This window comes from Cervus elaphus, chromosome X (assembly GCF_910594005.1).
Source record: "Cervus elaphus chromosome X, mCerEla1.1, whole genome shotgun sequence".
Lineage (NCBI taxonomy): Eukaryota > Metazoa > Chordata > Mammalia > Artiodactyla > Cervidae > Cervus > Cervus elaphus.
Genome location: NC_057848.1, coordinates 68994508 through 69017403, shown reverse-complemented (window position 1 = coordinate 69017403; position 22896 = coordinate 68994508).

Sequence of the window (22896 nt, the reverse complement as noted above, 5' to 3'; positions counted from 1 at the left end):
TGCCAAATAAGAGGTGGCAGACAAGCTCCAAGATGCCATAAAGAATAACATCTAGGGGCTTCTCTTGTGGCTCGGTGGAAAAGAATATCCCTTCCTGCCTTAAATCCCAGTGCTTACCTCTCTTTCTTACTATTAAATCTCCTTTGTAGCATTTTATCTCCAGAATATGGCACTTTAATCTGCATTAACAAAAACTATTCAAGCAAAGGTCCTTTCTCCTCAATGATTTTCTTTTTCTAATAATTTTATTTATTTATTTATTTTTGGCCATGCTGGGTCTTCGTTGCTGTGTGGGCTTTTCTCTAGTTGTGATGCACTTGACTTCTTGTTGTGGTGACTTCTCGTTGCAGAGCACAGGCTCTAGGGCTTCAGTGGTTGCCACACGTGGGCTCAGTAGTTGTAGCTCCCAGACTCTAGAGCACAGGCTCAACAGTTGTGGTGCACGGGCATAGTTGTCCCATGGCATGTGGGATCTTCCCAGATCAGGGATTGAACCCATGTCTCCTGCACTGGCAGGTGGATTCTCTTCCACTGAGCCACAAGGGAAGCCCCTTGATGATATTCTTTATGGCATCTTGGAACTTGACTTTCACCTCTTGATTAGCAGAAATTACTTCTGTTACTTTGACATTTTTTTCTTTTTAACAAACCTCTTTCCAAAATTATATCATTCTTTGCTGGCATAAAATTCTCTGGCTTTATGTCCTTTATCTTTCTTTTGCTTTAAGATGTCATACAATGACTTTGCTTTTTCTCATATCATAGGTGTCCCTTTCTTTTAACAATCTTGCACCCACATAAAAGTTGCTTTTTCAAGACAACATAAGCATGTATTTCACAAAATGTGCAAGGTTTTCATGCCTCTTGGCATAGCTGTGATGACTGCTTTTTAGATTTCCTTCTTTCTTTATTTTTTTTCTTTTTCTTTCCTTTTTTACAGTGGCCCTTATGCTAGATGCATTTATGTTGAAATGGTGGGCAACTGTGATGCAGACCTCATTCTATGGTACATATCAAGCAATTCAACTCTTCCTTGTAACATTATTATTTTTCTCTGCTTCTGGTAGCACTTCCAGCATAACTAGTGGTCCCATGGTGTTATTCAAGTTTTACAGTGTTGCACTAAATGCAATGAAAATTATGAGAGAACCATATGTGATCACTTTTACTATGATTCACAATTTACTGTAGAGAGGAACTGCTCAGGTAGAGATGATGAGCATGACACCGCATTTTAAAGTGGATACTTGCAACACTTGAGCTCATTGAAAAAGCAACAGTAGATATCTATGAAATCATTACAGTAGTACAGTGTGTACCACAGTTCATTTTATGCAGTTATGACTTAATGCTACATCTGCACATTTGTTTACTTTTCTCTTGACTGTGAATTGTGCCATATATGATCTGTAAGTGTTTGTTTGTGTGTGTGTAAGTTTCGATATTTTAACTTTTAATAATAGATTTGCTCCTTGGAAGAAAAGCTATGACCAACCTGGACAGCATATTAAAAAGCAGAGACATTACATTATCAACAAAGGTCCATCTAGTCAAAGCTATGGTTTTTCTGGTAGTCATGTATGGATGTGAGAGTTGTACCATAAAGAAAGCTGAACACCAAAGAATTGATGCTTTTGAACCTGGTGTTGGAGAAGACTCTTGAGAGTCCCCTTGGACTGCAAGGAGATCCAACCAGTCCATCCTAAAGGAAAGCAGTCCTGAATACTCATTGGAAGGGCTGAAGTTGAAGCTGAAACTCCAATACTTTGGCCATCGATGCGAAGAACCAACTCATTGGAAAAGACCCTGATGCTGGGAAAGATTGAAGGTGGGAGAGAAGGGGACAGCAGAGGATGAGATGGTTGGATGGCATCACTGACTCAATGGACATGAGTTTGAGTAAGCTCCGGGAGTTGTTGATGGACAGGGAAGCCTGGCGTGCTACAGTCCATGGGGTCGCAAAGAGTTGGACATGACTGAGCGACTAAACTGACTGACTGAAGAATAGATTTGTATACATTTTATGGTAGTAAATAACATATATATCTACATATACTTTTTGCATTCATGACTTACCTAACCTTTAAAAAAAGTTTTGATATTTCTAGGCCATGTGGTTTATCTGTGAGTTTTTCAAATTGTTGCAAATCTCCGAAACATTTTCCAATATGCCTATTGAAAGAAATTAGACTATAATTGGACCTGTGCAGTTCAAGTCCATATTGTTCAAGGGCCAACTGTATATTGTGAATAGTTAGATAGTAATGTGAAAAAGGATTTAATGCCTTTCATATATACAAATTTTAATGATCTTACTGTCTAGGACTATGTGTTTGGTTTAAAAAAAAAAGCTTTAACTTCCTTGATATCTGATACAGACACAAACATGAATATCAATTTAATTTAAAAATCAGTTTAAGTTAATTGAAATTATTTTATTTCTTCTTTTATCTCTTTAAGCATTACAAAGATAGTTGTTTCAGTCTCTTTCATATCCTAACCAACGTCTGTTTCCTGGCATGAGAATTATCCTGGTTTGTCTCCCCTGAATCTTATGGCATTTTATCCCACTTATATGTATTACATTTTTAAAATTCTAAGTTCTTCAGTGGGAGTTGTTTTCTGTTGGAATCTTGCCTGCCCTAGTTATGAAGGCAAGTTATGAGTCAGTTTCATATTTTCCTCTTGAGGCCTCCATGGATATCACTTGTAATGGACAGTTTTAATGTTGAATTTATAGTCTTGGAATACTCACACCTCCTGGGTAATAAGTATTTGCATCCCATTGTCTGTGTATGGTAAAGGTCTATGATTTTGACTTCTAATAAGTTACTGTTTCCCAATCATGGCTCAGGACAATTGGCAGCTTTCCTCCTTCAAACAATGGCCAGCTGGCTGACCTTCTCAAGGCTTTATACAGAGAGCTCAACTTCAGGACAAAACACCCAGGGCCAACAGCCTCTACAGCAGTCTGTGTATTGGTGATGGCAGGGAAGTAAAAATCTTAACCCTGTACCTAAAGAATCATTGTAATCTGATGCAGTCTTTCCCACTCTTAGTTAGCTATCAGCACTTTGGAATCAGCAACCTGACTTCAATTTTTTTTTTTTTCCGTTTTCCCAGATTGTTTTTTCTTTTCTATCCTACTAATGATTATTTATATAGTAATTAATCCTGCATTTCTATGCCTTTTCAGGGCTATGATAGGGGTCATTTTCTGCACCAGCTCAGTCTGATATATTGTGTGGAATTCAGGTTCATTAATTGAAATGTTTAGCAAAGATTCTAGAGTACCCACGAGTAGGTAGGAAAGTCAACTTAAGGAATAAAAGGTCTAGCTCTGGGAATTTCTTCCTTATATGATTTTGAAAGTCAAACTCAAAATGAGCCAGTCTCATAAAGCAAAGATTATTATATATTTGCCTTATCAGAGAGCGGCATTTAAGTAATACACATTCTAATTTGCTGGCTAAATCCTCAAAATAATGCTTTGATCCTTTAATTCAAAAACTTTCAGAGGATTTTTCCACACAAATAATATTCTACCCTTTCATAGAGAGAAAAAAATCTCATTCTCACTCCTTACTAATGTCCATAAAGCAGAATAATTATCCATAACTGAATACATAGTTGCACACTATCTAGTAATATTTTTGACTCAAGCAACTAGGTGAGTTCAATTTCCTGCTTGCCATTGCTATTTCAACATTTAATTAGTATAAGCAAAATATACAAGTCATTGGAGAGAATATGGAATAATAATGTTGTTCAGTCTCTCAGTCGTGTCCAACTCTGTACCCCATGGACTGAAGCTTGCCAGGCTTCAGTATAAGTCCTTCCAGGGAATATTCAGGGTTGATTTCCTTTAGGATTGACTGATTTGATCTCCTTGCGGTATAATATAAAGAAATATCATTGTTGTTTGTTTTTTATTCACTAAGTCATTTCTTATTCTTTTGCAATCCCATAGACTGTAGCCCTCCAGGCTCCTCTGTCCATGGGATTTCCCAGGCAAGTATGCTGGAGTGGGTTGCCATTTCCTTCTCCAGGGCATCTTCCTGACCCAGGAATCTGCATTTCCTCCTTGGCAGGCAGATTCTTTACCACTGAGCCACCAGGGAAGCTCATATAATGAAATATATTTTACTATAAAAAGTTTCTCACATTAGATATAATCAATATATTTGTCATTTATATTCCATGTGTAGAACTATGGTGGTGGTGGTTGAGTCACTAAGTCATGTCCAACTCTTTTGCAACCCTATGAACTGTAGCTCACCAGGCTCCTCTGTCCATGGGATTTTCCAGGCAAACATACTGGAGTGGATTGCCATTCCCTTCTCCAGGATATCTTCCTGAGCCAGGGATTGAACCCTGGTCTGCTGCATTGCAGGTGGATTCTTTTTTTTTTTTTTGCAGGTGGATTCTTTACCAACTGAGCCACCAGAGACTAGCTGTAGAGCTATAGTAAGAGATATACATCATTTACACACACACCTGCCATGTGTTGATAGACATGCACCTGCATAGTAATCCTTTTTATATTAAGGAAACAGCTCTGAACATTTTGCTGTTTTTGCACATACACACAGGCCTTCAGATATAAATGTGCAGAAAAGCATTCTGGAGCTAGATATAAATGTGCAGAAAAGCATACTGGAGCTTCTTTATGTGTTCACACAAACAAGTCCAGGTATGTATGTATGTATGTATATATATGTGTGTGTGTGTGTGTGTGTGTGTGTGTGTGTGTGTGTATATCTGCATCATGCATTCATATATAACAAAATTAATGACCATACAGTCTGTCTTATTCTACTTGGGCTACCATAAAAATACATCATAGACTGTGTGGCTTAAACAGTCCTAAGGCTGGAAAGTTCAAAATCAAGGTTTTGGTAGGATTCAGTTTCTTGTAAGGCTCTCTTATTACTTGCAGAAGGCCACCCTTTCAGTGTCTTCACATGGCAGAGAGAATGAACTCTGGTGTCTCTTCTTCTTCTTTTATAAAGGGACCAGTTCTATTGGATGAAGGTTCTACCCTTATTACCACATTTTTAACCTCAGTCACAGGTCTTATCTTCAATATAATCACATATGGGGTTACAGTTTCAGTGTATGAATGGGCAGAACACAATTCAGTCCACAGCACAATCATTAAAAATTAATTGTTTTTTCTACCAACATTATAATGTGAAGATTTTAATATTTTTCATTTCTATATTTGAGCTATCTCTTTTCTATATTAATGAACTCTGAAACTTATGGAATGACATAGATAATAAAATGAACACTTATAGTGTTCCTGCCTAGCTGTGATATTTTCATTTGGCTATACTTGCCTAAATTATTTGTTTGTTTTTGTTTTATATTTGGAAATCATGTTACTAATTCAATTGAAGCCTTCTTGTGTAATTCTCTCTGGCACATTAATCCCCCATTCCCCTCCATAGAAAAATCATAATCTTTATCATGTTGATCACTATTCTATCCTTTTTCAATATGTTTTTCCTACATTGCTGCTTGTATATTAAAATTCAATACCATTCTGCATGGTTTAAATTTTTATTTAAATTATATTATACATATTCAGATCTCTTAGTTTTTACTAACATTATGCTTTGGGAGTTTACTCAGTTTAATATAAAGTACTTCATTGATTTTTAGCACTGGGTACAATTTTGATGTAAATTCATACCACAGTTAGTTCATCTATTCTCATTTTGGTTAATATTTAAGTGTCTTCTGTTTTTTGAATTATAAATGAATGCTGAAATTAATCTCATTTATGTATCATGTGCCAGAGACTATGCTGGAGCAAATTCCTGGTTCTAGATCCTTGCTCCCCTTTGTGTGTGTGTGTGTGTGTGTGTGTGTGTGTGTCTTCCCGTATATGTTTTGATTTTCTTTATGAAGGAGAAGTATACAAAAATACATGTATTTGTGTACTTAGTTGCTCAGTCATGTCCGACTCTTTGTGACCCCATGGACTGTAGCCTGCCAGGATCCTTTGTCTGTGGGGATTCTCCAGGCAAGAATACTGGAGTGTATTTCCATGCTCTCCTCCAGAGGATCTTCCAGCCAAGATATGGAAGCAATCAAAATGTCCATCTATAATTGAATATTATCCAGCCATAAGAAAGAAGGAAATCATGCCATTTGTGATAGATAGCACAGATGAAACTTGAGAACTAAGTAAAAAAAAAAAAAAGTCAGCCAGAGATAGAAACATGTATGGTATCACTTATACTTGAAATATAAAATAGTCAAACTCACAGAAACAGAGTAGAATGGTGGTTTCTAGTGGCTGGGATTAAGAGGGAATTGTGGAGATACAGGTCAAGGGATACAAACTTCCAGTTATGAAATGAATAAATTCTGGTGATCCCATGTATAGATAGCATGGTGACTATAGTTACCATTACTGTATTATATACTTTAAAGTTGCTATGGGAGATTGAGATTGACAAATAAGGAGCAGAGAGATCACCTTGCCAACAAAGCTCCATATAGGCTTCCCTGGTGGCTCAGACGGTAAAGCATCTGCCTACAATGCCGGAGACCCGGGTTCGATCCCTGGATCAGGAAGATCCCCTGGAGAAGAAAATGGCAACCCACTCCAGTATTGTTCCCTGGAAAATCCCATGGACTGAGGATTCTGGTAGGCTACAGTCCATGGGGTCGCAAAAAGTTGGACAAGACTGAGCGACTTCACTTCACTTCACTTCACATGGTTTTTCCAGTAGTCATATACAGATGTGACAGTTGGACCATAAACAATACTGAACACCAAAGAATTGATTCTTTTGAACTGTGGTGTTGGAGAAGACTCTTGGGAGTCCCTTGGACAGCAAGGACAGAAAATCCTAAAGGAAATCAACCCTGAATATTCACTGGAAGGACTGATGCTGAAGCTCCAATACTTTGGCCACCTAATGCAAAGAGCTGACTCATTGGATAAGACCCTGATGCTGGGAAAGATTGAGGGCAGAAGGAAAAGGGGGTGACAGAGGATGAGATGGTTGGATGATATCACTGACTCAATGGACATAAGTTTTAGCAAACTCCATGAGATAGTGAAGGACAAGGAAGCCTGCTGTGCTGCAGTCCTTGGGGTCGCAAAGAGTTGGGCATGACTTGGAGAGTGAACAACAACAACAGCATGATATATATACACAGACACACACACAGACACACACACAGACACACACACACACTATTGATACTATATATAAAATAGATAACTAATGGGAAGCTACTGTATAGCACAGGGAAGTGTACTTAGTGCTCCGTGGTGACCTAAATGGGAAGGAAATCCAAAAAAGAGTGGGATATATGTTTGCATATAGTTGATTCATTTTACTGCATAGTAGAAACCAACACAACATTGTAAAGCAGCTATAATCCAATAAAAATTAATTTAAAAAACAAAGCAAAAAGCAAAAAAAAAAAAAAACCCAAAAAACCACAAACAAACCCAAAGAATTTGTAATCTAATCTCTAAAAAAATGTGTATGTGCAAGTAGACTTCTAGAAGAACATACTCTCTCTTTTTCCCCCTATATTCTATTTTATGGCAGTGTTTTCTGCCATTGTCTTCTGGGTCACTTATGTGTTCTTCTGCCTCAGTTATTCTGCTATTAATTCCTTCTAGTGTATTGTTCATCTCTGTTGGAACATACTCTAAGTTTTAAATGCCTTCAAAACATTTATGAAAATAGAAATGTTTTAAAATAAAAAAATAAAGTTTCTAGGAGATAAGATCTTAAATATCCTCACCACACACACACACACAACAGCAACTAAGTGAAGTGATGGAAGGATTAACTAGTCTCATCACTTTGCAAAATATGTGTATCAAATCATCACATTATATACCTTAAACCTACATGATATTACATTACTTATATTTCAATTGGGATAAGGAAAAACAGATATTTGAAATTTTGTGGCAAAAAAGCATGAAAGGAAGAACAGACTGATGTAGAAATAAAGGCAACTCAAATGAGATACTTTGAGGGAAGATATAATTCAAATCCTTAAAGTTAGAAAAAGTGTAATTGGTACTCAGAAAATAAATAATAAAACTATACATTTTGGGCACTAATTGGCTAATGAATATAATTTTAGACATCAATATTACCTAACAAAACTCCATAATTAGGAGTATAGGTCCAAATATGCTCTGGTCCCTTGCACTGTACTCTACCTGCTTCATACATTAAGCAGTGTTGACAAAACAAACAAACAAACAAACAAAAAAACCCTGATTCATTGAGAACCGGTAATACATTCCATACCTGTTTTTTTAAATTTTTTTTCATTTATTTATATTACTTGGAGGCTAATTACTTTACAATATTGTAGTGGTTTTTGACATACGTTGATATGAATCAGCCATGGATTTACATGTGTTCCCCATCCTGAACCCCCCTCCCACCTCCCTCCCCATCCCATCCTTCTGGTTTTAATGTAGCTGTTTCCTTTTGAATTTATTATGTTGGGAAAGAAAAATAAATAATGTGCCTTTTGTAAGACTTAAATTATTCCAGCCTCAGGTCATGATTCCCTTCTTTGCTCCATACCTTTTGGTGAAATCTTATAAAAATGTCAAGAGAATTACTTTCAATACTGTTCCCTAAAGCCTGTTGATTCCCCAATATCCATTCTAAAATCATGATTCATGATGTCATGAGAAGACCTTGTAGGTAACCTTTTTTCGGATAGATTTCCCATCATCTCTTGAGCAGACATGTCTGTCATTTTATTGCAATTTCTCCCTGTAGTCATATTTAGACAAGTTAACTTCTGGCAGCTGATAAAATGTTGCTTATGATTTTACATTTTTCACAAATGGCATTGCATCTAGTGTTGAGAAACCTTCCTTCAATGATTTGATGGTTTAGATGGTTGCTAAACCAGTGGGTGAGCAATACATTTTCCCCAAAGCTAGTCATAGAAAATTTACCCCAGTTTGTGGTGTGCATGCATGTGTTTAAAGTCAAATCAGGATGTCTGTCTGTCAGTCTATATATCTCCCGCAATCATTCTCACTCTGCCTAAAGGTTTATCAGTTTTGTTGACCTCTAAAACTTAGCTTTTTATTTCATTGATTTTTCTCTACTGCTTTTGTATTTTATTAATTTTAGTTGTGTTTAATTTTATTAAATTTAGTTTTATTAATTTCATTGTTTCCTTTCATCTGCTTATTTTGGGTTCAATTTACTCTTCTTTATTTTCTAAGGTGAGAGTTTTATTCTTTGATTAAAGGGCTTTCTTCTTTTCTAATATTAGAATTTAGTGTTAGAAATTGTTCCTTAACTATTGCTTTAGCGGCATTCTTCAAAATTAAACAAATTGTATTTTCATTTTCCTTCATTTCATTTTCTAAACAAAAAAATTAGTTGATTACAATGTTGTGTTAGTTTCAGTTGTATAGTAAAGTGATTCCACTATATATATATATATATATATGATATTCAGTTAGAATATATATATATATATATATATATATATTTTCAGATTCTTTTCCATTTATATGTTGTTACAAGACATTGGACATGGTTCCCAGTAGGTCCTAATTGTTTATCTATTTTATATATAGTAGTGTGTATATGTTAATCCCAAACTCCTAGTTTATTGCCTGCCTACTTACCCCTACTATCCCCTCTGGTACCCATAAGTTTGTTCTCTATGCCTATGAGTCTATTTATGTTTTGTATATTATTTCATTTGTATCATTTTTTAGATTCCACATATAAGTGATATTACATGATATTTGTCTTCCTCTGTCTGATTAGGTTCACTTAATATGATAATCTCTGGATCCATCCATGTTGCTACAAATGACGTTATTTCATTATTTTTTATGACCTAGTAGTTTTTCATTGTACACACACACACACAACATCTTGTTTATCCATTCATCTGTTGATGGGCACTTGAGTTTTTCCCATGTCTTGGTTATTGTAAATAATGCTGCTGTGAACATTGGGGTCCATGTATCTTTCTGAATTAGAGTTTTCACCTTTTCTAGGTATATGTCCAGGAGAAAGACTGCCAGATCATATGTTAGCCATATTTTTAGTTTTTGAAGTAACTTCCAGACTGTTTTCCATAGTGATTTCACCAGTTTTTATTGCCACCAACAGTGTAAGAGGATTCCCTTTTCTCCACACCATCTCCAGCATTTGTTGTTTGTAGGCTTTTGTTGATAGCTATTCTGAACAGTATGAAGTGATACCTCACTGAGGTTTTGATTTGCATTTTTCTAATGAATGCTGATGTTGAGCATCTTGCTATGTCTGTAAGAAAAATATATGTCTTCTTTGGAAAAATGTCTATTTGGGTCTTCTGCCCGTTTTTTGATTGGGTTGTTTATTGTTTTTAAATTAAGCTATATAAGCTGTTTGTGTATTTTTGAAATTAAGCTCTTGTCGGTAGCATTGTTTGCAAATATTTTATCCCAGTCCATAGGTTATCTTTTTGTTTTGTTGATGATTTCCTTTGCTCTGCAAAAGCTTTTAAGTTTAATTATGTCCCAAATGCAGTCATCTCACATGCTAGTAAAGTAATGCTCAAAATTCTTCAAGCCAGGCTTTAGCAATACGTGAACTGTGAACTTCCAGATGTTCAAGCTGGTTTTAGAAAAGGCAGAGGAACCAGAGATCAAATTGCCAACATCCTCTGGATCATCAAAAAAGCAAGAGAGTTCCAGGAAAAAGCATCAATTTCTCCTTTATTGACTATGCCAAAGCCTTTGGCTGTATGGATCACAATAAACTGTGGAAAATTCTGAAAGAGATGGGAATACCAGACAACCTGACCTGCCTCTTGAGAAACCTGTATGCAGGTCAGGAAGCAACAGTTAGAACTGGACATGGAACAACAGACTGGTTTCAAATAGGAAAAGGAGTACATCAAGGCTGTATATTGTCATCCTGCTTGTTTAACTTATATGCAGAGTACATCATGGAAAATGCTGGGCTGGAAGAAGCACAAGCTGGAATCAAGATTGCCAGGAGAAATATCAATAACCTCAGATATGCAGATGACACCACCCTTATGGCAGAAAGTGAAGAAGAACTAAAGAGCCTCTTGATGAAAGTGAAAGAGGAGAGAGAAAATGTTGGCTTAAAGCTCAACATTCAGAAAGCTAAGATCATGGCATCCAGTCCCATCACTTCATGGCAAATAGATGGGGAAACAGTGGAAACAGTGTCAGACTTTATTTTTTGGGGCTCCAAAATCACTGCAGATGGTGATTGCAGCCATGAAATTAAAAGACGCTTACTCCTTGGAAGGAAAGTTATGACCAACCTAGACAGCATATTAAAAAGCAGAGACATTACTTTGTCAACAAAGGTCCGTCTAGTCAAGGCTATGGTTTTTCCAGTAGTCATGTATGGATGTGAGAGTTGGACTATAAAGAAAGCTGAGTGCCGAAGAATTGATGCTTTTGAACTGTGGTGTTGGAGAAGACTCTTGAGAGTCCCTTGGACTGCAAGGAGATTAGAACATTCTAACCATTCTAACATTCAACCAGTCCATCCTAAAGGAGATCAGTCCTGGGTGTTCATTGGAAGGACTGATGTTTAAGGTGAAACTCCAATACCTTGGCCACCTGATGTGAAGAGCTGACTCATTTGAAAAGAGCATGATGCTGGGAAAGATTGAGGGCAGGAGAAGAAGGGGATGACAGAGGATGAGATGGTTGGATGGCATCACTGACTCAATGGACATGAGTTTGGATAAACTCCGGGAGTTGGTGATGGACAGGGAGGCCTGGCGTGCTCCGGTTCATGAGGTCGGAAAGAGTCGGACATGACTGAGCAACTGAACAAAACTGAACATTTGTTTTTGCTTTTATTTCCATTACTCTAGGAGTCGGATTCAAAAAAATACTACTGTAATTGATGTCAAACTGTGTTCTGCCTATGAGTTTTATAGTATGCAATCTTTCATTTAGGTCTTTTATCCATTTTCAGTTTATGTTTTTATATGGTGTTAGAGAATGTTCTAATTTCATTCTTTTACATGTAACTGTCCAGTATTTCCTGCACCACTTGTTAAAGAGACTGTCCTTTATCTATTGTATATTCTTGCCTCCTTTGTCAAAGATGTATTGACCGTAAGTGCACGGGCTTATTTCTGGGATTTCTATCCTGTTCCATTGATCTGTATATCTGTTTTTGTGCCAGTACCATACTGTTTTGACTACTATAGCTTTTTGTATTATAGTCTGAATTCAGAGAGCCTGATGACAACAGCTCGGTTTTCCTTCTCAGGATTGTTTTGCTAGTTAGGGTCTTTTGTGTTTCCATTTAAGTTTAGGATTATTTGTTCTAGTTGTATGAAAAATATTGATATTTTGATAGGAATTGTATGAATCTGTAGATTTCCTTGGGTAGTATGGTCATTTTAACAATATTAATTCTTACAATCCATGAACATGGTATATCTTTCCATCTGTTTTTATCATCTTCAGTTTCTTTCATCAGTGTCTTATAGTTTTCAGGGTACAGTTTCCTTCATTTCCAATTACACTCTATTTTCAGTTTTGATTTCCTCTTTGACCCATGGTTTATTTAGCAGTATATCTTTTATTCTTCAATATTAGATTATTTTTCCAGACAACTTTCTTTTTTGAAAGATGGAAGGATTCAATTCAATGGGAAGAAACAATGTAGAGTTTATATTGTCTATGGACACTTAGGTTGCTTTCATGTCTTGACTATTGTAAATAATGCTGTGTAAAACACAGGAGTGCAAATATGTTCTCAAGATAGTGATTTCAACACATAGCTACTAAGAACAAGGGCATTTTCTGAAATAATCACAATACCATCATCACACACAAGACACTTACTGTTGGTCTAATTATATCATACAATTGTCTCTATATTGGGGAGTCTAGATGAAGATTATTGCAAAAGTTCTTTGCAAACTTTAATCATTTCTTAGGTTTAAATGGTTAAAATTAAATTTTAGGCTCACTTTAAACATTGCAAATTATGTATAAGTTTATCAAATAAAAAGTTAAAATCCTTTATTTTACCACCCTCTCCTATCCTCTAATCCTCCCGAACTACTTCCTAGTAGTAACTGCTGTTAACAGTTTGGAATGCGTCTTTTATACATTCAAACAGAGTCAGAAATAGAACAAGTTTAGCTTACAAAAAAAGTCATACTTTTACATTGTTCTGTCTCTCTTTTATAAATTTGATCACTTTGCTAGTGTTAATAATTATATTCCCATGCATTTGCTATATATGTATGTGTGTGTGTGTGTATGCATGTGTGTGTGTGGCACACAGAATCATATCATCTACAAATAAAGGCTATGCTTTTATTCTCTTATTCATGCATTTTCTATTTATTTTATTGGCTTAATGCATCAGCTAGGCCTTCCATTACATTATGAAATAGAAGAATAAATAATGAGCTCCTATGTCACAGTTTAATGAGATTACTCCTAATTTCTTCATTTCCTTCGTGGGTTTGATGGCAGCAGTACTTTTCAGTAGATTCCATGTTCTTCCTCTTGATTCTTAATACAAAATATAACTGCTTTTTCTTTAAGCTCATGTGTAAAGAAAACCTATATGACTAAATTAAACAGTAGATATTCTAAAGAACCTAATCTCTAAAATCCCTGAAATTGCCAATTTCCCCAGAAAGCCTAGTAGGACAGGAAAACTTTTCCCTTCTTATCTTCTCAGTTCTTTGGCTGGTCTAGTAAGAAATAATATAATTTTGTATGTACAGGATCTCATAAAAAATGAGATTCTAGGAAGTTACCAAAGCAGGCAGCTTTTATAACTTGCAGACAAATAAGCAATTTATGAATAATTAAAAAGACAAATAAGTTTGGACTTGGGGTAACAAATTTGTGAGGCATTAACAAGGTATGTTTATATAGGCTTCATGGCTCTAAATTCCCTGATTTTGGTGATAAGGATGCCTTCTACTCTTTTTATTTTTCACCTCCTTCTGCAGAATGTCCTTCTTGTATTGGCTGTTTCTTAAATAACTTTAATTCAAAATACTTAAGATACCAATGAGGCACATTTTGGAGTGGGATATTCTGTTCCTCATTAGCTTCTTTTCAGTCTATAAAAATCTGTAGGTATTACCTCATCATCCTCTTAATTTAACCTGATTTTCTTCCTACATCAAGCTATATGTATTACTGGTTTATTATTCATTTAACAATTTGTGTTAAAAATTGTCACGATTACAAATGTTTCTTTGTAAATTTTATTTAAAATAAATACCTGATATTCAGTGCATGTAGCTTACATACATTTTCAAAGGTAATTGTCTAACACACTTATTATTTAAAAAATTGTTTCCATTGGAAAACATGCTAATCTCCAAACAAGTAACATACAATTGAATCTTCAACCTGCTTCTGAGTTGGGGAATGTGTGTTGTCAGTAGTGGAGAGATCTGATGTCTAAGGAAGAGAGACTGACCAAGTCACTAATGAGATCCAATTGCCATCAGCTGCCATCTACCCAAATTGTAGAGGGGATTTCAAAATAACAAGATTTTGAAAGGTATATTTGCCACAGTGACACTCAAATATTTCTTTATTTTTTTTAAAAAAAGAAGCATTGACCCCATGTCAATGTATGACAAAACCCACTACAATATTGTAAAGTAATTAGCCTCCAACTAATAAAAATAAATGAAAAGAAAAAATTAAAGAGTGCTTTCCTACCACTTTGCAATGCCTCATACACCTCCTCATATAGGAGGAATATAGGAAGAACCAAGTGCTGTGGGGTGAAATTTATCACTCTCTGGGTCGTGGTGACAAAGAATGGAAATATTATATTTTTGAGAGCTAACTGAGATAAAGTAGAGATTCAATTTGACCTTTAGTTAAAGTTTTTCCATTTTTAGTTTTTTGAAAGCTATGTTTACAATATTCTTAGAAAAGTTATTTTTAACAGTTTATCATTAAAGTTTTCAATGTATATTTTCATTACAGCTTCCAAAGTACAGCTACATCCCCTCCTCTGTGCTTCCATAACATTATGTTGATGTCTGATTAGAATGGGATCTGAATCCATATTTCAGCAACTTTATTTTTAAGGACTTTCAATTTAAGTACATTTGTTAACTATCAAAATTTCTTTGGGCACAATATTTAATAGGGTTTTAAAATAATCCAAGAGGAGACTGCATCTCAGTGATATAAGCATACAGAATAATAATTTTATTTAATTCTTTATTCACATGTGATATTTGTGGCTTACTCTGGACATGTATCTTTTAGAGCACTGTAATTCTTATAACTCATAAGTACACACTGTTGATTTTCACCTTACCTCTAAGTATTGTCTTCCCTTCTCCCATATATCAAACTTAGATATCCCACCTTTGCCTGAAAAACCATTTGAGTTGTAAAACTCTTATCATTTCTTCTTAGTTGACCTTTCTTCCAATTCCACTGTTTAGAGAATAATTAAGTACAGTGATATAACCCCTTCATTTACCGAGTGAGAAACAGCTCAAAATTAATGTGACTTGTTTTGCTTTACACATCTAAGTAGTGAGAGGACCAGATAAAAGCCAAATGGTGTTTTTCTCACTCTACCATTCTTATGTCTAGGACTTTTCTAGTCATCCTTGACTTCAACCTTCCATTTATCCTCATGGATCTAAACTATTATAAAGCCTTATTGATTATTAATGGAATAACTTTTAATGTTTTTTCATCTCAGTTATTACTACTATCACCTTAACCTAGGTTCCCTATTTTCTTACATCTGAGGAAATGCAATAAGTTCCTTGACTGTCCATAATTTCTTATCTATTTATCCCCACCTATCCCCCAAAACACAGATATTTAAAGATTATTTTTCTGGAATCTCATTATTCATCAGCTCTGTCTTAAGAAATCTATATTCTAGCTGCAAATAAAATTAAATTTCTTTATTTTAGCATGCAACATTGATTCTACTTTCCTAGGCTGGTTTCTCCTGGCCCATTCAATTTTAGCTTTGCTGTTCCTCAACCTGTATTTCTTAATCTTAGAAACACCATCTGCTAATTCCCTGATACCTGTCAAATTTCCTTTTCCTTTTGCCTCCTGACACTCACTATCTCCTTAATTGGAACTATTCTTTCCATCTTTACAAAGATCATCATCTCAAGTTCTAGACATTTCCATGAATTTTTTCCCCTTCCTGACCATGACATAAACTTCCTTTAAAATACTTTTGATATTTCACTATGATCAACTTAGGACTTATTTAAATTCTATCCAATATTGATCACTTTTCAGTTAGCCAATGTCAGTCTTACCTACATTCAGTATACATTCAGTATAAAGATCAAAGCTTTTACTTCATATGTCTTTAACAACCGTCTGAGCACTAGCATGACATTAAATAATAATAAAATTCAAGAAACACTGACTGCCACATTCATGCTTGCTTTTTCATGCCCAGACATAATAAATGGTGTAGGCAGTTTATGAAGGTTCTTTTTCCTACAGTATGATATATTGATGGGAAAAAATTTGGGAAGTATCTTGGAATAATAGGTAGAACTATAAGACAAGACAATATACTCCATGAATAAACCCCTATGAAAATACTTACTATGTTTTACATCTAGTATTCCTAATCAAAGCAGAAATAAGATATTGAGTTCTAATGTTATCAGCAAATTAATTTGAAAGTAATAAATTTGAGATACATGAGCTAATATATTTAAATAACTCAGCACTCAGTTATTTAAGTTGCTAGAAGGTACTCAGTAATAATCGTCTCTTCTTTGTCCTCATGTGAAATAAAAGAAATATTGGTTTGACCAAAAAGTTAATTTAGATTTTTTCCATAAAATGTTACAGAAAAACTCGAATGAACTTTTTGCCAACCCAATATTAACAAATGTTATATTTTTTTTCCAGATCTGTGTACGTTGAATGTATACTATGGAGTGTACTGTTTTTCTCCTTGTGTTTAATACTGGATATTTCATATCAGATAACTCATTGCTTTCTGATTTTTTATCTTTTATGAGATGCTTAATAAGCACCTTGGTTTCTGATATTTAGCCCATTTTGCACAATTTAAGTTGATGCTGTTCCATTCAGGTACCAGAGTCTTTTAATGATATTTAAACACTTCATTTTTATTTTGTTCTCTTGAACTTATACTAAAATTGTGTTTATTGCATCTTTTGGCACTCTGGGATATTTTGGAGATAAAGAATGTCTTTTTAGATTTACACTGAGTTTTTCTCCAACATTTTCTCATTTATGGTAATCCTTCTTTTAGATTGCTTGGAAAGGATTTACAGTGCATTGTTTGAACAGAATAAAAATAACAGTCTTGTCCTTCGCAAGTCAACTTAACCCATATAAAGCTGACAATTTTGTGGAACTCATAAAAAAAATCTATTGATGTATATATATCATTTTTAGAAGAAAAGTACTGGCCACATTTTGTCAATTATCCTGAGGGTTTGAAACAAACAAAAAAAATCATGAAATAGCGTCTGCATTAAAATATATTTCTAAAACATACTTTCTTCCACTTTTGTCTCAAAGATGTTAAATATATACTCATTTAAGAAAATGTGCTATTGATCAATGTACAAATGCATTTTTTCAAGCTTGTTTCACTCAATAACCTTCTGGACCTCTGCAGCTGCATAAAAAATATTGAGGACCTAATAAGGCTCTGAAAATTTGATTTCCCCCAAAATACTACTGCATCAAAATATAACCAAATCCTAAATGTATGAATCTGATTCAAAGTACTATTTGCTGCCGACATTGATTTTACATGCACTGAAACTCTCTAACCCAAAATAGACCATCAAAAGTGCCTCGTTGACACTCTAAATTTGCCTCATCCTACTGTTACTAAGAATTAGAAGCAGCACAAGAAAATGCTGACAAGTTTTTTTTTGCATATTTGGCTATCTTCATTTCAAGTAAAATCTGCTGAAAGATCTCCTAAAGCCAAGTGTTAGTTATAAGCTTTAAATGTGTGAGAAATCATCTTAGATTTAATAGAAAAATATATTGGATGCAGTCCTGCATCAAAGTTACACACACCATAAAAATTTCTCAAAATTCCAATTGATGTGTTCATATTGATTTAATTTTAATCAAGTTTAATTGTAGAAAATAGTACAATTGACAGAAGACTCTGTTCCCATTTAGGGTTTCTGGATATTTTCCTCATTTCCTTTTCTTAGTAGCTCACTCATATCTCCAAACTCTAAATGTACAAAAAAATGAGAAAGAAAAACAGTAATCCTAAAGTAATTCAGTTTGTTCATTTCTTTGAACACCACTCTTTGGTTTATGTACAAAATTTTATGTTAATCTATTTTAACTTGTTCATTGAGATACCTTTTAAAATATTACTTAGATAAAGGTTGCAATAGGTCACAATTTTACTTTGTCTTTGTGGACTAAATATAGGCCTCTTCTTTACTGAATAAAGGTGGGATATATATGTAGGACCTCAGGAAGCTGAGCTGTTTGCTGCTTGTATGACACATTGGTTGATTTGACCATATTAATCAAATCAGGAACTTTGATTTTGGAAAATAGTAACACATCTAATAGTCTCAGGAACTGCTCAATTTTATCTGCATTTGGCATTTCAATTTATTATGCTTAAAAAAGAAACAAAAAGGACATTTTAGTAAATTGGGTTAGGACAAGTCATCAAGTCCTCTCTCTTTGGCATGCAGAAATGCTCCATGAATGTACAGTTTAAAGGTGATATTCAGTTAATGAAGATCTTCTCTGTAGAAGTATTATTCTATTCAAGATGCTTTTGAAATGTGCATGTTCATTTTAAAGCATGCTATATTTTTAAAAGAGAGATATGAGAGTGAATTTTAGAAGCAGCCAGATTGATGTACATAATGATTGTACCATCCTAGAAACTTATGAAGTTGATAAGGAATAGCATAAATAAAATGTATTATCAGACATGAAAGAGTTAGCAGTAATAAAAACACACGGAATTAGGACTTCTCTTTCTGGAGAGTTTTATTCACACTTGCAAGGAAACAATACCACTATAACAGTAATAACAAGCAGGGTGAACTGCAAAATAAAGCTTTTCTAACCAATTAGGAAGCAGAAGTTTCAAAGACATATGAAATATAAACTAGAAAATGACTTGACCCTCCTAGGAGTAAAAACACCTTTTGTTGTTTAGTCAGTAAGTTGTATCTGATGCTTTTGCAACTCCATGGACTGCAGCTTGCCAGGCTCCTCTGTCCATGGGATTTTCTAGGCAAGAATACTGGAGTGGGTTGACATTTTAAATGCTTTAATAATTGGTATAGCAGTAGAGAGAGGAATAGATGGTTGTCATTGACAGGGGTAGGAAGAAAGCATTAGTAACTTTTTTTTTTTTTTTTTACCAAGTGTGGACGTCATGTTAGTTTTAAATGGAAAAATATATATTGAAACATACAAATTATCAAAACTGACACAAGAAATAAAAATGTGTAAAAGCCATATAGCCATTCAGAAATTATTTCACTATTGAATTCAATGTAACAGTTAAGAAAGAAATAGGTTCAATGTTTTGCAAAGTTTTCAAAAATAGGGAAAAAAAATCACAACTCCACTCTTTTCATGAGGCTGTTGTTACCCTGAAACCCAAACCAAAAATATAAGAAACATATGATAAATATTTTCACTAACATCGAGAAAAACTCATTATATAATAAGAAAAGAATACCAAATCTAATGTAGCAAGAGATAAAATTGCATGACCAAGTACAGTTTCTATTAATAATAGGAAAATCAATCAGTGGTGGTTCCAGGTAGCATTTAGTAAAATGATTGGATTGTTAATTTGGAATCATTGGTAGATAAATAGCAGAAATCTAATTGTTGATTCTATTTATCTATGTATCTAACTCTCTACACACAGTGTTTTTTATAAACTCTTTACACACAGATATTCCTTTGAAAATATTGGAAGAATGTGTTTATAACATTTTAATCTAGCTCCTGTTTCATTAAATAATTCTCAAAAGTTTGTGAAAGAATGAATTGTGCCTCTTCAAATGAACATGATGAAATAATGTAACTAGTTAAACCCATATTTAGAGACACTTTTTGTCATCTCAAAATAATTTATTATAAAATAATGTTGTGATGAGCCTCCCATACCTTTTTATTTAATACAACTTTTATTATTCCATAAATTTAAATTAGTATAAGTAATTTTCAAGGTTAACTGAATACAAAGGCCTGCTTGGCACTATATGTCTAAGTTTGAAATGCTTCTACTGATCAAAACACCACCCAGTAAATCTGAAAACTAAAGTGATAAAAGATATAATCATACTTAAAAAGCAAATTACAATCTTGATAAGATAGAAATCAAATTTAAGTACAACGTGGTAAGGAGATGAAGCTAAGAAACTTGTGAGATCTGGGAAAGATGAAACCAAAGCAGGCAAGAATTCAAATCCCAAGAGAAGGCAAAGACTAATAATGAGAAAGTGTGCTAGGAGTAACGCTTTAAACCAAACATGTGGACAGGAGTCAGCCACCCATGAAAGGATACCAAGAAAAAGCTGCAAGCTCAGACCAGGGCTAGGGTTTATCTGGGGATGCTGAAATAGGAAACACAGCCTTACAGCTAGGATCTTGGCTAAGCTGCCCACTGGCTTACAGACTGCATCCACAGTAAGAAATCAATGTATAATAGTGTTTTCTTTTGTGCTTCTGTTTTCAGGGATAAAGTGGAGGCAATATCAAATCCATTTGTCAAGGAGATTTGAGCACATGAAAAAGGAAAAAAAAAAAGTTCTCCTCAATAAATTGGCAAGCCATGTTACAAACATATGGGAAAAATTACATTAGAAATGTCAGTAAAGTTAAAAAAAATTAGGAGATACATTCGCTTCAGAAGAAATGGAGCTTATAAATAAATATGATTAAATATGAGTTTTAACTTAAATGTGAATAGACATTCAAGGAGATAAAGAAATTTCATGCATGAAAAGACACTTTGGGGTAAAAAGAGGCTCTGATTGAAACAGGAAGAGGTAGATATGAAAAATGTCTATAAACTCTGAAAATTAAATGGGTTTTCATCAAAAACTTAAAAAAATCAGTAATAAGATAAGGCACAGAAAAGAGTTCAAGTAAAAGGAAGAAAATATTGTGTTTTTAGCCAATATTTTAAAAAAATTTTGGAACAGTTTTAGATTTATAGAAAAGTACTACAGTCCACAGAGTTGCAGGAGTTAGACTCAACTTAGTGACTAAATCACCAACCACTAACAGTACAGAGTTCCTTTGCATAGTGCAGAGAAATCTCATGTTCAATTTCCACTATTTTTAACAACAAATATTTTTATAGTACTTTTATTACTGTAAGTGAACCAATACATCATTATTAACTGAAGTCCATTCTTTATTCAAATTTCCATAGTTTTTACATAATGTCCTTTCTCTATTCTAGGATCTCATCCAGAATATTACATATTAAATTAGCCATCATGACTGTGAAGTTTCTCATACTTTCCTTGTTTTTGAATGACCTTGAAAATTTTGAGGTGTTCAAGTTAGATATTTTGTAGAATTTCCTTCAGTTGGAATTTGAGTGATGCTTTTCTTAGATTTAGGATGAAATAATATTCTTTTGGGAGGAAGACCACAGAGATAAAGTACCTTTTTCATCACATATAGCAGGGGGACATACTATTAGCATGATTTATAGCTATTGATATTCCATTGGTCATCTGGCTGAGGTAATGTCTTTCATGTTTTCCAGTGGACAGTTATGATAATTTTTCCTTCTTTAAATATTATACAGTATTGAAAGAATTCACTCACTATATGTAGTTAAAACTTAAGCATTAGGAATTTATGCTCCACCAACTTGATGAATGAGACATCTACATAAATTACTTAGAATTCTTCTGTAGGCATACTTGTCTCCTCTCCATCATTTATTTATTTATGCATCATTTTATTTATAGATGTATGGTCTCAATATTTATTTCATAATTCCAGTTATAATCCAATGTACAATATTTATTACTCAAATTGCTCTGCCTTTGCTATTGGGAGCTCTTTCAGTTCACACTTGTATCTCTTTTACATATCTCTATCAATGTTAGATTGAGAGTTTATGTTTGTTTGTTAGCACTTGCTTACTTTATGGTATTACAAGATGTTCCAGGGTGATGATGTTTATTTCCTGATCCATTACTGGAATCAGCCATTTTTCCAAGGAGTCTTAGTTTCTTTTAATGGAGAATGGTATTACAAACCAAGAGGTACTTATTAGGTTTACTCTTTGATACAGAAGTGTCATTGTTTCTGCGTGCCCTTAGTTGACAGAAGGAACTATATATGTGCATACTAATTATATGTATATTATATATGTGTGTATATTATATGTATATTAAAGTAGGTTGCCATTTTCTTCTCCAGGGGATCTTCCTGACCCAGGGATCAAAACTGTAACACCTCCTGTGTCTCCTGCATTGTAAGTGGATTCTTTTCCTGCTGAGCCATCAGGGAACCCCCATGTATATACACACATATCTATAAATATTCTTATATATTACATAAATATATCATTAATTGTTCCAGTTTTATTGAGATATAGTTAACATATATAGATGACATTGTACTAGTTTAGGTATACAACAGTGATTTGATATAGGTATATACTGTGAAATGATTACCACATCCATGAGCAGTTTTAGTTTCTTGTTTTTCCTTATAACAACCTTAAAGATTTACTCTTAGCAACCTTTAAATATAAAATAAAATATTAACTATAGTTACCATCTATACACTAAATCACCAGAACTTGTTTATAACCATATGTGTGTACATTTTGACCACCTTCACCTAGTTTCCCCACCCCT